The sequence below is a fragment of the Notolepis coatsorum genome, assembly GCF_963971535.1.
Source record: "Notolepis coatsorum genome assembly, contig: SUPER_14_unloc_1, whole genome shotgun sequence".
NCBI classification, from domain to species: Eukaryota; Metazoa; Chordata; class Actinopteri; order Aulopiformes; family Paralepididae; genus Notolepis; species Notolepis coatsorum.
Genome location: NW_028174868.1, coordinates 43,931 through 58,712, shown reverse-complemented (window position 1 = coordinate 58,712; position 14,782 = coordinate 43,931).

The window sequence follows — 14,782 nt, the reverse complement described above, 5'->3', positions numbered from 1 at the left end:
TCTGGCTCCAGACTGGGGCTCCTCTCCTGCTGCTGAGGGGGAACCTCCTCTTTACACACAGGGAGCTGTGGGGGGTCTGGAGGCAGGAACAATAATAATATGAGTAACAAACATAAATATACAGTAGATAACTTTTCAGCATGAAGTGAAACTCTGCAACTTTACCAATTACTAGGGGTGGAACGGTTCACAAAATCCACGGTTCGGTTTGTATCACGGTTTTGGGGTCGTGGTTTTCGGTTAGGTATGCATTGTTTTTAGGGCTGTCTTAAATACTTTGAAGCTCTGTTCGATGGGCATGGGATTCGAATATGAAAATAAAATGCGATTATTAAAAAAAATATTAAAAAAAATCATTATTATTATTATTATTATAATTAATTTTTTTTGGCTAAATCAACTCTGCCTTTCTTTGTTAATTACAACAAGCAATGCTGTTTGTTTAAGATGAGGTCGGACTCGGCACTGACAGATTTATGTTCATTGTGCTGCTTTTATAAAGCCTCAAATGATGGCTTACAATATTTCATGAACACAAAGTGTTTTGTTTGTCTAAGATTTAAAAAGGTTTAAACTTTACAGCACTGACAAAGTTGAACAAGGTGCTGTACAAGTTCTCACAACTTAAAAAAAAATATATATATATATATATATTTTAATATTTTTTTTATTTCGAAGCTTTGAATTAAAATCGAATCTCGGCCCCGAAGCTTCGAATTCCAAAAAAAGGGTCAGCCCTAGTTGTTTTTTTATTTAAAAATAATTTAACACTCCAAAAATACCATACATCAGCATAAGATATATAGCCTAAAAATAATCCAACTTTTCTCAAGGACGTAGTCATGCATAAACTGAAAGAATGAGGCAGTTTGACATCAGGCACATCATTTTGACAGTGACCGGTTAGAGCTAGGAGAGATTTTGGTACAGCAAGAGGGGGGGCATTGCTGATTTAAACATGCTTCTCATTTATTTGGTAAAAAAAAGGTTTACAGCAGTTTGCCTTAAATAATGTTTGGCACACAAAGACCGAACTGACTGAAAAATATAGGCTACATTTGTCAAAGTATTAACTTAGTGCAAACAAACAAAATAATTAAACATCTCTATTTTTCTGGCCACATTATAGACAAAGGCCATCAACATAAAGTATGCATATGCTCAACCAGCACTAGACTTTCCTTTCTTTAAAATAAACACAAAAAAAAGAATGTCAACAATGTTTAAATTCCCCGATTGTCAGTTCACATTGAGTGCCAGAAGGGGGTGCACAATTTATCGCTTGAATGCCAGCCTTTTTGGACTAATTCTCAGATATTTCATGATTTTCATGGAGCTATTTCTATATTCTATATCAGGCGTCTGCAACCCTAGCACGCGGGACCATTTTCGTAGGCACGGGGGGGGGCAGCATACAAATAATTTTTTTTTTTATTATTATTATTATTATTTTTTTTTACTTCGCGTTGAAATATTATAGTGAAATATTTTGCACTGTTGTCGCATATCTCTTGTTGAAATCCTCCCACAGGTTCTTTTTTGTAAGTCGACTGTTCTGCACACCCCCTATATCAGTGGTTCCCAACCTTTTTCCCCCCAGGGACCCCCAAACATCTCTGATGAAATTCGCGGACCCCCTCCTAATAAGATACCATAAAATACTTTTTTTTTTTTCATTTTAATAACAAACTGCTTATACACAGGCATATGCATCACAATTAGACCCACTATGCTTCTTTGACTTGTGCCTTCAATCAACAAATCTCATCTTGCACCATATGCATTTCAAAATGTTTGGCCAATATTCAAATCCTGTATTCATCCTCTCAAATCAGTCCCTAATGGTGAACGGTTTGCATTTATGGAACAAATCAATGCAACAAATTAAACTAAATATGAGACAGGAAATTCCAATCAGTAGCAGAGAGAATCTGTCCTAGCTGGGTTTAATACCTTTTTTGTCATTTTAATAACAAATTGCTTATACACAGGCATATGCATCATAATTAGACCCACTATGCTTCTTTGACTTGTGCCTTCAATCAACAAATCTAATCTTGCACCATATGTATTTCAAAATTTTGGCCAATATTCAAATCCTGTATTCATCCTCTCAAATCAGGCCCTAATGGTGAACGGTTTGCATTTATGTTGAATGAAGTAAGAATCCACTGCAGTAAAAATATCCTCACCTCGAGTGGTGGTAGTAAGGTTGACTGACATGAGAATGTCCTGCTTCAGATCCTCATTTTCAATATATTGCACATAAACGATGAGCACAGCCTCGTCTGCGACAGTTGTAGTTTCATCAAGTTGTATGGCAAATGGACCCTTTCTAAGCTTTTCTGACAGCTGCTGCTCGCAATCACTTGACATCTTATCAATTCGGTCTTTCACTACATTGTTCGAGAGTGGTACTGATTTTAGTTTATCCGCCACCTGTGGGCCGCACAGTTTCTAAACCATTTTGATGCAGGCTGGTTTGATGAGCTGCTCGCCAATATTGTGCGGTTTCTTTGCTTTTGCAATTAAAAGCGAACACTCAAAGGAGGCTTCGGTAGCCTTCTGTAAATCACTGCCACCCCTGCTCCACGCTACTCTAACATCAACAGGCTTGTTCGCCTTGAGAGACTGTTCTTTCCTCCGAAAAAAGTCTGGATCCTTCCCAACGGTTTCTGGGTGCTTAGACGCCTGATGTCTCTTCAGCTTGCTGGGCTTCAGGCTCGAGTTTGCCAACTTTTCTCCACAAATCACACACTCAGGTCGTTTGTCTGGTCCCTCAGTGAAGCCCATGGTGATGTAATTTTCGCGATTGCTGTAGGTCCTAACTTTTTTTGCAGATGAGCTGCCGTCATCTCCTTTTCGTTTGTCACACATTTTCGCCTCTGGCGGCTGACTGCAGACGAGCCGAGAAAGTTAACTAGCGTGCTAGGCTAGCTACAGAAAGTGATACAGTCAACTGATTCGCGTTTTAGCGGCTACCCGGTAGCCTACTGTTAACGTTCAAAAATCATGTCTAGATGTTTATTTATTTATCTTTATTTTTTATTGTAGTGGAGAGACTATTCATGCTTCTGATGATAAAAATATGCTAATAAAAAAAATTTTTTTTTTTTTTTTTTTTAAAGACCTCAAATCATCTGTGGTCTGGCGGACCCCCTGCGCCCCCTGGCGGACCCCAGGGGGTCCGCGGACCCCAGGTTGGGAATCACTGCCCTATATGACAGCTATCAGCTGTTCCCATGGTGCTCAGCTGTAGCAGTCAGCTGGCCTCCCGCGGTCCTCGCGCAGTTCCCAGGTAACACGCAGTGCTGAGGTTGCATTCTGTGCAGTGTCATGATGGCAACCCCCGCTAAGAAAGCAAATTCGGACATTCCAGCCCTCGTGGACAGTCGACTACGGGTTTGTGTGTCAGAAGGACCGCGCTGTGTGTATTTTCTGTTTGGAAAATGTCGTCAGTCAGTCAGTCAGTCAGTCACTCTCTCTCTCTCTCTCTCACACGTTAGCCTCAGTTAAACCTTGCAACGGCTCGTTAGATGAAGCTGTGTTCTGAGCTGTGTTCTGAGCTGTGTTCTGTGCTGTGTTCTGCATGTGTTCTGAGCTGTGTTCTGAGATGTGTGCTGTGTTCTGAGATGTGTTCTGTGTTCTGAGCTGTGTTCTAAGCTGTGTTCTGTGTTCTGAGCTGTGTTCTGAGCTTATATAGTGCTTTTACTAACTGTTTTTGTGGGAGCTTTGATGCAGCCATCTTCTTCTCATTGTACAGCCAGTATGTAAACAGCTCTGGTCATGTGACACTACACATTTAATTGAGACCCTTTATTTGTTTATTATTTCAATTTAGCTGGAAATACATTGCTACATCATTCAGTAACATTTGCAGAGCCTTATAACAAAAACATTATTACGGTCACCATTGTTTATTAATATTAATCAACTAATTGTATTATTTATTTTTCTATTTCATTGAACATTGCACATGTCAAAAGCAATTTTTTTTTACTCAAAATGTGATTATTACCAAGTCAACTTGTGTTCTTAAAACAATGACAATAAACTAGGGCTGACCCCTATTAATCGATTAGTCAACTAATCGGTCGAAAGGGGCCGTAGTCGACTGGCCAACCTCTTAGTCGAATATAATAAAAAAATTATAATAATTTATATATTTTTTTATTTGATTTTTTAATAATTTTTTTCAAAAGAAAAGAGGCATAGAAGCGTGGCTAACGCTAATGGCACGCATACCAGAGGCTAACTGCCTACGAAAACAGGCACAGAGGCACTGAAAGAGGATTTCACCCATCTAGTGAACACACTATACTAGACAAATATCAAGATGTATCCATCAGTGGACCAATTGCATGCTTTTGCAGAGGACAATAAGCCTTCAGTCGACTCCTTCAGACATTAAGCACCCCCCACAGCCCAAATGGAATGATTTTTATTTTTTTATTAACACTTTGGGTGCCGGCCAGAAATCCGGAAAATGACTGGATTGCCAGGATTCCTGGGCGATTTTAGCATATCTCATGATCTTAGCGGAGCTATTTCTATATTTTATATTATAACTATGGGGAAATGGTTTGGCTCATTTGACGACGACAAGTTGATGTACACAATGAAAAAAACGGTTTGTTTCTGCATGTCTTCGTTCGTTCACAATTACAAGTTAAAAAACGTCAACAAAAGGTAAAAATCCAGGTATATTCTTTAGAACAGGAGTTATGGGCTCTTTTATGAAAGGTGCGCCGCCGGCGCCGCCGGGGTGATAATAGGTACTGAACGTGTTATAAAGCAATTTAGACTGGGATGGATGGATGGTTTGATTGATAGATTGTTTGATAGATTGTTTTATTGGTTTGATTGATAGATTGTTTTATTGTTTTGTTGTTTGTTTGATTGTTTTATTGGTTGTTTGATTGATTGATTGTTTGATTGTTTTATTGGTTGTTTGATTGATTGTTTTGTTGGTTGTTTGATTGATTGTTTGATTGTTTTGTTGGTTGTTTGATTGTTTTGTTGGTTGTTTGATTGATTGATTGTTTTATTGATTGTTTGATTGATTTATTGTTTTGTTGGTTGTTTGATTGATTGATTGTTTTATTGGTTGTTTGATTGATTGATTGTTGGTTGTTTGATTAATTGTTTTATTGGTTGTTTGATTGATTGATTGTTGGTTGTTTGATTGATTGTTTGATTGTTTTATTGGTTGTTTGATTGTTTTGTTGGTTGTTTGATTGATTGATTGTTTTATTGTTTTATTGATTGATTGATTGATTGATTGTTTGTTTGATTTATTGTTTGATTGATTGACAGTCCGACTGACAAACTTGAAATGCAGTAATACTATTATATCGATCAGGTGGGAATATATTGTATTGATCAGGTTAGTAGATATTGTACCGATCAGGTATTATAGATCATGTGCATGCAATAAACTAAAAAAAAACATTTTGACTGTTTCTCATTCATGTACTGTGCATAATCTGCTCCTGTGTTGTAGACACTGTGTTGCTCTGTACCTACCTGTTTTCCAATTTATTCGTCCATACATGATAAACACATTCATAAAGTAATAATATCTTGTATTGATAATATATCAATTAGTTTCACCTGGAAATACTACTACCTTATCAACCACCATGCCTGGCGCTAACGAACAAGTAAGTTATAACTACTGGTGTAGGTCCAGAAAACATTATTATAAAATACAGAATACTTTACAATGCAGAAAACTTGAAACTTTGATGAAATGAACATTTTATTGCAAAATATGTTCAATAAACTGGGTGACAAGTCATCAGTACCAACCATTGTTGCTGTGCATTAGACACATATGCTGGTAACATTCACAGTATAAAATTATGGTAATTTACCAAGACAATACCTTATAAAAAGTGAACACTGGCTGATGATAACCAACCATTGTTTCAGTGCATTTAGGAGTTTGCAGGTAACATTCACAGTATAAGATTATGGTAATTTACCAAGACAATACCTTATAAAAAGTGAACACTGGAGGATAATCAACCATTGTTTCAGTGCATTTAGAAGTTTGCTGGTAACATTCACAGTATAGGATTATGGTAATTTACCAAGACAATACCTTATAAAAAGTGAACACTGGCTGATGATAACCAACCATTGTTTCAGTGCATTTAGGAGTTTGCTGGTAACATTCACAGTATAGGATTATGGTAATTTACCAAGACAATACCTTATAAAAAGTGAACACTGGCTGATGATAACCAACCATTGTTTCAGCGCATTTAGGAGTTTGCTGGTAACATTCACAGTATAGGATTATGGTAATTTACCAAGACAATACCTTATAAAAAGTGAACACTGGAGGATAATCAACCATTGTTTCAGTGCATTTAGAAGTTTGCTGGTAACATTCACAGTATAGGATTATGGTAATTTACCAAGACAATACCTTATGAAAAGTGAACACTGGAGGATAACCAACCATTGTTTCAGTGCATTTAGAAGTTTGCTGGTAACATTCACAGTACAGGCACGTCACATGATCAACTACAGGGCATATCTTACTTGGTCTCTCGCATCGATGACTGCATTGTCCATTGATAAATGGATGAATCGCCAGATGATCTGTGGACCAAAAAATATCCAATACATGCTTCCAAAGTATATAAATAAGAGGCCAATGGACTGCATTAGAAAAGTGTGGTATGTTACCTACAGTATATACTTTTATAAACTGGGTGACTGTCAGCAACCATTGGTTCTGTGCAAACGGTAAAAATGAGGGGGGAAAAAGATAAATAAAAAAATAAACCATATACACACAATGCAAATTATGAATGGAGTCGACACAGCTAGATCGCTAACATAACGTCTCATCTGCAAGTGGTCCAAACATGCCTATGCAATATCGACAACCGTGGCCCAAATACATGTGTTCAACGCATTTGTCTTGTACAGAAAACAGTGCAACTACCCATACACTATACTATACTATACTATACTATACTATACTACTCTCAGCTAGCTATACTATGTACCGGTACACATGGTTCTGTCTGTATCACACAATGATGGATTATTTAGAAGTAATCTGTACTTCTGTGTGCCGGATTATTTAGAAGTAGTCTGTACTTCTGTATGACAACTAATAAAGCAACTATTTAGAGAAAACCCTCTTTGTGTGGTACAGAGTGAAGCATTTGTCACGATGCAGGGGGACTTTGCACGATGTGCAAAAATATCTGGTCTCACTCCTGATGCCACGCCTACTGCAGACCCGACATTTCCTACACGGTAGCTTTTGCTTGGGGGTGGCTTTGTATGCAACCATTACATGCTTCACAAAGCCACCCACGAATCTGCTCTGCGGGTCCCCCAGTGGGGCCCTAGGGTCGTGCTGCCCGTCACGCCCCACCTGCTCAGCCCCTGCCTCCTCCTCATCCCCACCCCCTGCCTCCTCAACCCCACCCCCTGCCTCCGCCTCCATCTCCGCTGTCACCCCAGGAATCTTCTTCTCCTTACCCCCTGTGTAGGTCCGCGCCACAGCCCTGGTGAACCGGAAGAGGTTGTAGTAATGCCCTTGTGGGTGCTTGCTTTTGTACAAGACAAAAGCGTTGAACACACATATTTGGATCAGATACATCAAACTTTTTGGTCCACTTTCCAGTCTTACGTGTAACCGGATAGTACGCGATGTTTTGATCCAGCTGGTCGACGCCGTTCATGAATTTATTGTACGACATGATTGATGACGGCTTGAGCATCTCCACCCTCAGCGCTTTGCCCTTCTTCTGCTTCTGCCACACCTTCGCCATTTCCATGGTGTCCTCGTGGTAGCTGCTGATGGTCTTCACAATCCTCTTATCGCGCCATGCCACGATCAGGACCTCCTTGTTGTTGACCGCAATGCGCTCCCCCACACCGATGTCACGTTTGGTCAAGTTCTTGATGATGGCTGGCTCCCCCCGGTGCTTCCTGAGGGTACCACAGACGTCGGTCCTCAACTGTCGGAGCCTGGCGGACATGCGTACACTATTGTAGAAGTTGTCCATGTAGAGCGTATATCCGGCCCCAGACAAACGTCCAAGCAGATCGACGACCGTGTCCCCCAGGAGCGAGCCTTCCCGGCAATATGGCTTCAATGCAAAGCAATATCCTGTGCGCGATTCGCACAGGAAGTACGACTTGATGCCATACCGGGTTGGCTTGTTGGGGTTGTAGACCCGGAAGGTCAGGCGGCCTCGCCATGCCATCACCCCCTCGTCAATGGCGAGCTCACGTTCGGGCTGGTACAGTTCCTTGCACCTCGCGTTGACATGGTCGACTACAGGGCGTACCTTACACAATTTGTCTCTGACTTCCAGGGATGTATTGTCCACAAAGTGGAGGAATCGCCAGATCAATTGATACCGGTTGCGTGGCATGGTCTCCGAGTAGTACGGTGTGTACATCATATCATCGGTGGTCCACATCATGTCAACGCGAGGCTTCCGAAGGACACTGCTGAGGAAATTGAGTCCAAGGAACTTCTTCAGCTCCTTCAATGTGAGGGCCTTCCAAAGCAGTGCCCTGCTACTGGTTAGCGTGGGGTCCAGCCGGGCAATGGACTGATCAGCGTAGAGGTTGGTCTGGGCAACAATGGAATTGAGGAAAGCATCAGTCAGGAACAGATCTACCCATTTTGCAGGCCGGTACGATTGCAGTGCCGCGGCGTCCTGGAGCAACCCCGGTTGGGCAGTGAAGGGGATCCTGTGAGGCACCCAGCCCTCACGAGACCAGGCATTCTCCTCTTCCTGACGGATCGCAGCCCTGCTCTTCGCTCCTCCGCGTCGCACGCCACGACCTGTCAATTATACAAATATACTATAACACCCCTACTGTAGACAAACATTCATATGCCACGTAGTTACAAACTGTGTGTGAGTGAATGAGTGAGTGTGTGTGGGGTTCAGATGTCAGAGCTGGACGTGGTGTGGGGGTCAGAGGTCAGAGCTGGAAGTGGTGTGCAGAGTGAGGCCAACTTACCGCTCTTAGATGTGCATTTCCGCCCTGCAACGGGTTCCGGCATGTCCAGACTAGCATCCAGTTCTAGAATCACATGATGTAATACATTACACTAGGGCAACGTATTGTCATTGTATTTACATGATATATATATATATATATATATATATATATATATATATAGCATTATGTGTTATATTTTATGTACAATTACCTGCAGGAGTAGAATGTGATCCTATGTCGTTGCCAGTCTCTGCGTCACTCTCTGCGGGGTCTGCGCCAGAATCTGAATTGGATTAAATTCATTCAGTAAGTAAGTCTCATAAAACACAATAGTAATACATTTACATACATAAATGTAGTTAGTACATACCCAAGCATGTTGGTGTATCAGCCCCAGACTCTGTGTCGGATCCTGTATGAACACAAAATAAATCAGCGACCATTGTACATCAAAGCATGTACATGTGTGTGTGTGTGTGTGTGTGTGTGTGTGTGCAGCACATGGTGGCCTATATATGCATGGTTGTGTAGCATATGCAAAATTCCATTGATTACAGCACACACACAATCAAATATATAGCACATGGTGATGCCTCTGCCTCTATAAAATGCAACCATCGATTTGAACATGCATGTGTGTACATAGCAGAGTCACAATATCATTGATTACAGCACACACATACACACACATCAAAGGGCATGAACCCTCTCCACACCTTTGAACTTTGCAGCACATGGTGAGGCCTCTATATGCAAATGCCATTGATTACAGCACACACACACCACACACATCAAAGGGCATGGGCACATGGTGGCCTATGCATGGTTGTGTAGCATATGCAAAATTCCATTGATTACAGCACACACACAATCAAATATATAGCACATGGTGATGCCTCTGCCTCTATAAAATGCAACTATCGATTTGAACATGCATGTGTGTACATAGCACACACACACACACCACACACACACACATACACACACACACACATCAAAGGGCATTGACACACACATCAAAGGGCACCTTTGAACTTCGCCTCACATGGTGAGGCCTATATATGCCTTATCCAATAATAATGTAGCTGTAGCATGCTATCGATTTGAACATGCATGTAAAAACACAATATTCACATTACATTCGTCAACCTGACTTACCCTTCGCCCCTCAACGACCACCACCGCGTCCCCCGTCGGACGCGTGAGATGAATCGGAACCATAATACCTCCGACCCAGATCGATATCCTCGTCAGATGACTCCGGAGCTATAATCAATGCATACCGGCGTTGGTTGGCGAACTAACGTTACATATTCACAGTATACAATGAATCAATTAGCGTTAAGTAAATCATCATCCAATATAAACACGTTTCACACACACACAATACTTACCTAGTGGTTCCCAATCGGCGCTCCCATCAGATTCATGGGCCGTTGAATCGCTGCCCGAGGACTCGGCTGAAGATATCTGCACAGCAGCCAGCTTCCTCTTCCTCGAACTGCGACGGGGAGAACCGCTCCCGGTCCCGGGGCGAGACACGTCGCTGGGTCCAGCGACGGCGGTATCACGGCTCTCTTTGATCGGAGCTACCAAAGTCGTTGGTGCTGCTGCTGCTGCAACCGCGGGTCCAAACGCCAGCTTCGTTTGAACAAACCAACCCGCTGTCGGTTTGTCGCCTCTCTTACCTACACTACTACGTCTCCTCATACTGAACTAATAATCTAAATGGAACTACTAACTGATCAAACTACTATTACTACTACTGAAATATACTACCTAGACTACACACTAATCCCTCACAATAGTACTACTACTTAGCACGACTAAGTACTTTCTAAAGCACAGCTGAAACCTTACAATTATTCTGATACTACCACTATACTGTATAACACTATAAATATAGACTATAGGCTGATCTCAATTAAAATATCTCTCTCTCAATCTCTCTCTCTCTCTATCGCTCTATCTATCTCTCTCTCTCTCTCTCCCTCCAAAACCTCGTCGATTCTGGGATCCCGCTAAACATTTATACCTGTACTCACACTGGTCAGGGGTGCTGGCCAATCAAAAGCCAGATTCATTGTGGGGGGGCAATATTCATTACCTTGTGATACAGTGTTAGAAAATAGGGGGACACTGCCACCTAGTGTAATTTGAGAGGAAATGCAGTTTCCTGTTCAAACTCTCTGCAAAAAGTTCCGCGGTGAAGTTCAGACGGGGAAAATCGGAAAAAGATGTAAACAGAACAAAGACGAGTTACGGCGTCTTCGGCACCTTGAGCATGGCTGGGAAGGACGCCTAAAAGCGTCCTCTGGCAGTTAAAGTGTTCTTAAAAAAAAATTAAAAAAAAATTATTATACTTTTTTTTTTTTTTTTGTCGACTAACGGCAAATTTTGGCCAATCCTAGTAGACCATCCAAATCCTTAGTCGGGGACAGACCTACTGTTGCAGGTCACAAAAAAATCTTTTTGTATTGATATTTCTTTTATTATCAATCGATCGATTATTAAAATATATCGCGATAATTATCGTTATCGTTTTATCGCCCAGCCCTATTCCAGAGTATTCCACCTCTTTATTTTACAGTTGAACAGCCCTGGCCTTTTTTTTTTTTTTTTTCAGAATTATATTATATTGTGCTTCTATCTTAGTTGATATTTCATTTTATTTTACTCCACCTTTTTATTTTATTATCTAATGTCGCACCGAAAACAACCAAAGCAAATTCCTTGTATGTGAAAACGACTTGGCTCCAGCAGCCTCAGCTACCACCATCAGGCCAGGCCCAGGCTTCACCTGCTCAGCTACCACCATCAGGCCAGGCCCAGGCTTCACCTGCTCAGCTACCACCATCAGGCCAGGCCCAGGCTAGGGATGGGCATTTTAAATAAAAATCCAGATCGATTGATCGCATGCTATACTCGAGTGATCGTGTATTACTCGAAAAGGGAAAGAAAACTTAAAAAAATAATATATATATATATATTTGAATTATTTTATTTATTTACTTATTTTTACTTAATTGTGTTCATTCACGTATATATGTTTTTTGATTATTTTTAATTTTTCTCATAGTTACTCACGCCCATCCCTAGCCCAGGCTTCACCTGCAGGGAGCGAAATTAACTTTTTGACTCACCGGCCAGTGGCGGGTAGATGGGAAGAATCTACCCGCCAAGCATATTTCTTACCTGCCAAATTTTTTTTGATTAAAAAATATATATATATATATATATATATATTTTATATACAATTTTTTTTTAAATAAAATATATATTATATAATCATACTTGTAGTTGTATTATCTGGAGGAAATCGCCACCACGCAATAAGTCAAAATGCTCGCTATCTGCAAACAGCTCCACTGTCTGTGTGTACTCTAGTAGCCTCCAGCTCCAAAAAGGATTCTCCTGTGCTGCAGCGGGACCCTATACTAATACTCTACATTCAGCATGCAAGGATTCTCCGGCGCTGCAGCTGGGCCCTATTGGAATAATGTTACGGTTCTTTGGTCAAATCACATTCATAAAGCCCTCAGCTAGAATACGCATTGAATCAATGTTATAAGACATTGATATCAGGAGCTATCTGTAGCTACTGCTAGCCCGCTAGATAACGTTAAGACAATTTAGTTTACTGGGACATATAGATCTAACGTGAGCTAGCTAACGTGAGCTAGCTAACGAGGGAACGGAGGTATTATGCACTCGAGTCGACTATTGCTGGAGCATTTGTTGATATCAGCAGCCATCAGTAGCTAGCCAGCTAGACACCATTAGACAATGCCTCGTCATGTATTAAACTAAAAGTGAATAGTTGACTGGGTCATTGTTTAAACAGTAACGGTAGCTCATGGAGGTCCGGTCTAGACGAGAGCAGACTGCCTCCGTGTTGATATGAGCAGAAGCCAATAGTATCCCGCTGCAGGGCTGGCCCGGCTGGGCGGATATGACTCGCTGCCACGTTTTTTTTCAAAATAAGAGTATCATACGAACTGAATGTTGCTAACTGCCGGAGCCATCGATATTATGACTGGAACTGCGCTTGGAGCTGAAATGAGACCCGCACAGATTTTCAAAATAAGAGTATCGTTATGAACTACACGTCTACACGCCACACGGCGGGCAGACCTCTTAGTGGCAAGCGCCAAAGGTAAAAACTGAGCGCCCCTGGCGGGCGGCGGGCTTAAATTTCGCCCCCTGTTCACCTGCTCAGCTACCACCATCAGTCCAGGCCCAGGCCTCACCTGCTCAGCTACCACTGTAGGAGCCAATTTAGGAATTGGTTCATTAATACTTTCAGTGCCATCCACATAATATTACGTTTTTGCTTGCCAGCGGTTGAGTGCCAATCACGTAATATTACGTTTTTGGATAGTTTCTTCTTTTATTCGATTTTAACACTATGGTCGCCAAAAACGCCTTACCACGTCATTCCCCGCCATGCTCATTCTGCCAAAGACGCCGTACCACGTCTTTGATATCAATATTTCAAAAATCTGTGATCGCAATCATATTTCTCCCCCGGAGACTTGAGATCTACTGTTGATCCCCTCTCAACTCTCCAACGGTTCAAGAGCGCCATCTGGTGGCCGATCGGCGGATCGCTCAAACCGGAAACAGGAAACGGAAGCTGATGCTCATTCCAATTCGGTCCGATCACTCGCTAATAGTCCCAGGACTCGAGCTAGACACAATGGATAGCAATCCGTTACCAATAACTCGATAAACAACATGATTTGGACGTATATACTATTATACAACCTGGAGATGGATCGCATATTTCTACATCCCATAATAGGAATATTTCTGCTCCACGCTCATCGCCCAACGCTACGAGGAAGCTACGGTAAGATTCAGCGTTATTTTTTAACGTGTTCGATATAAACTGCTCTGATGATCATATCACCCACACTAGATGAATCATCCAACGTTGGCCACGGAATTATAAACGACCCCCCCCCCCATCCGGTCAACATCAGATGATAAGTAGTAACTTCTAGAAGCACGTCCATTTGAAATGTTTTATCTCGCGCCGATTGCTATCAAACTGTATACAATCATCAATATAATGCATTTAGGGCTATAAATAACGTTCTGGAGAAAGCTGCAGAAAACGATAAAAACATACTTATACTTTAGACCGTATTTTAGTATGAATATGTGAATGAAAAAGTATAACGTTGCTACACCCTGAACAATAGATACTTGATGTTGAATGGGCCATAGTAATGTCAATTTAGCAATACAATTTAAAAAGTTATAGCCCTGCAAAGAAGGGGAACTTCTCCATAGACAAATAGAGCTGGCATGGGATGGTTTATTCTGAATATAAGCCTGGCGACCAAAGTGTTAATATCCTATTCAATGTCACGGACCTGTATGTTGCCGTTAAAAGGCATACTGGGACGCTGAGGGTGCAGTACCGGCCAGATCCTGCCAGGTGGCAGTATCGAGAGTGCAGTAAACCCTGTTCCAGACCGGGTCTTACGTTTAAACCGCTCCGGGCGCAGTTTTTTAGTACAGGGAAGCCTAGAGGTTCAATCGGTTGCATCGAAAGTCTACGGGACACCTGTGCATGTGTTGTGCCGTATTATGTCGTGGACCAGATGGACATCAGATGGACCAGATGGCGATCAAACAATTGGAATATTCTTCTTGGAATACCCCCGATCAGAGGTAAGGACTATCTGACGTCAATTCCATCTTGATTGTGCAATGTTTTCATACCGATCCAGCTGATCAGTGTTTTTAGTGTCCAATACGAATGCCGTTACTGGCCATC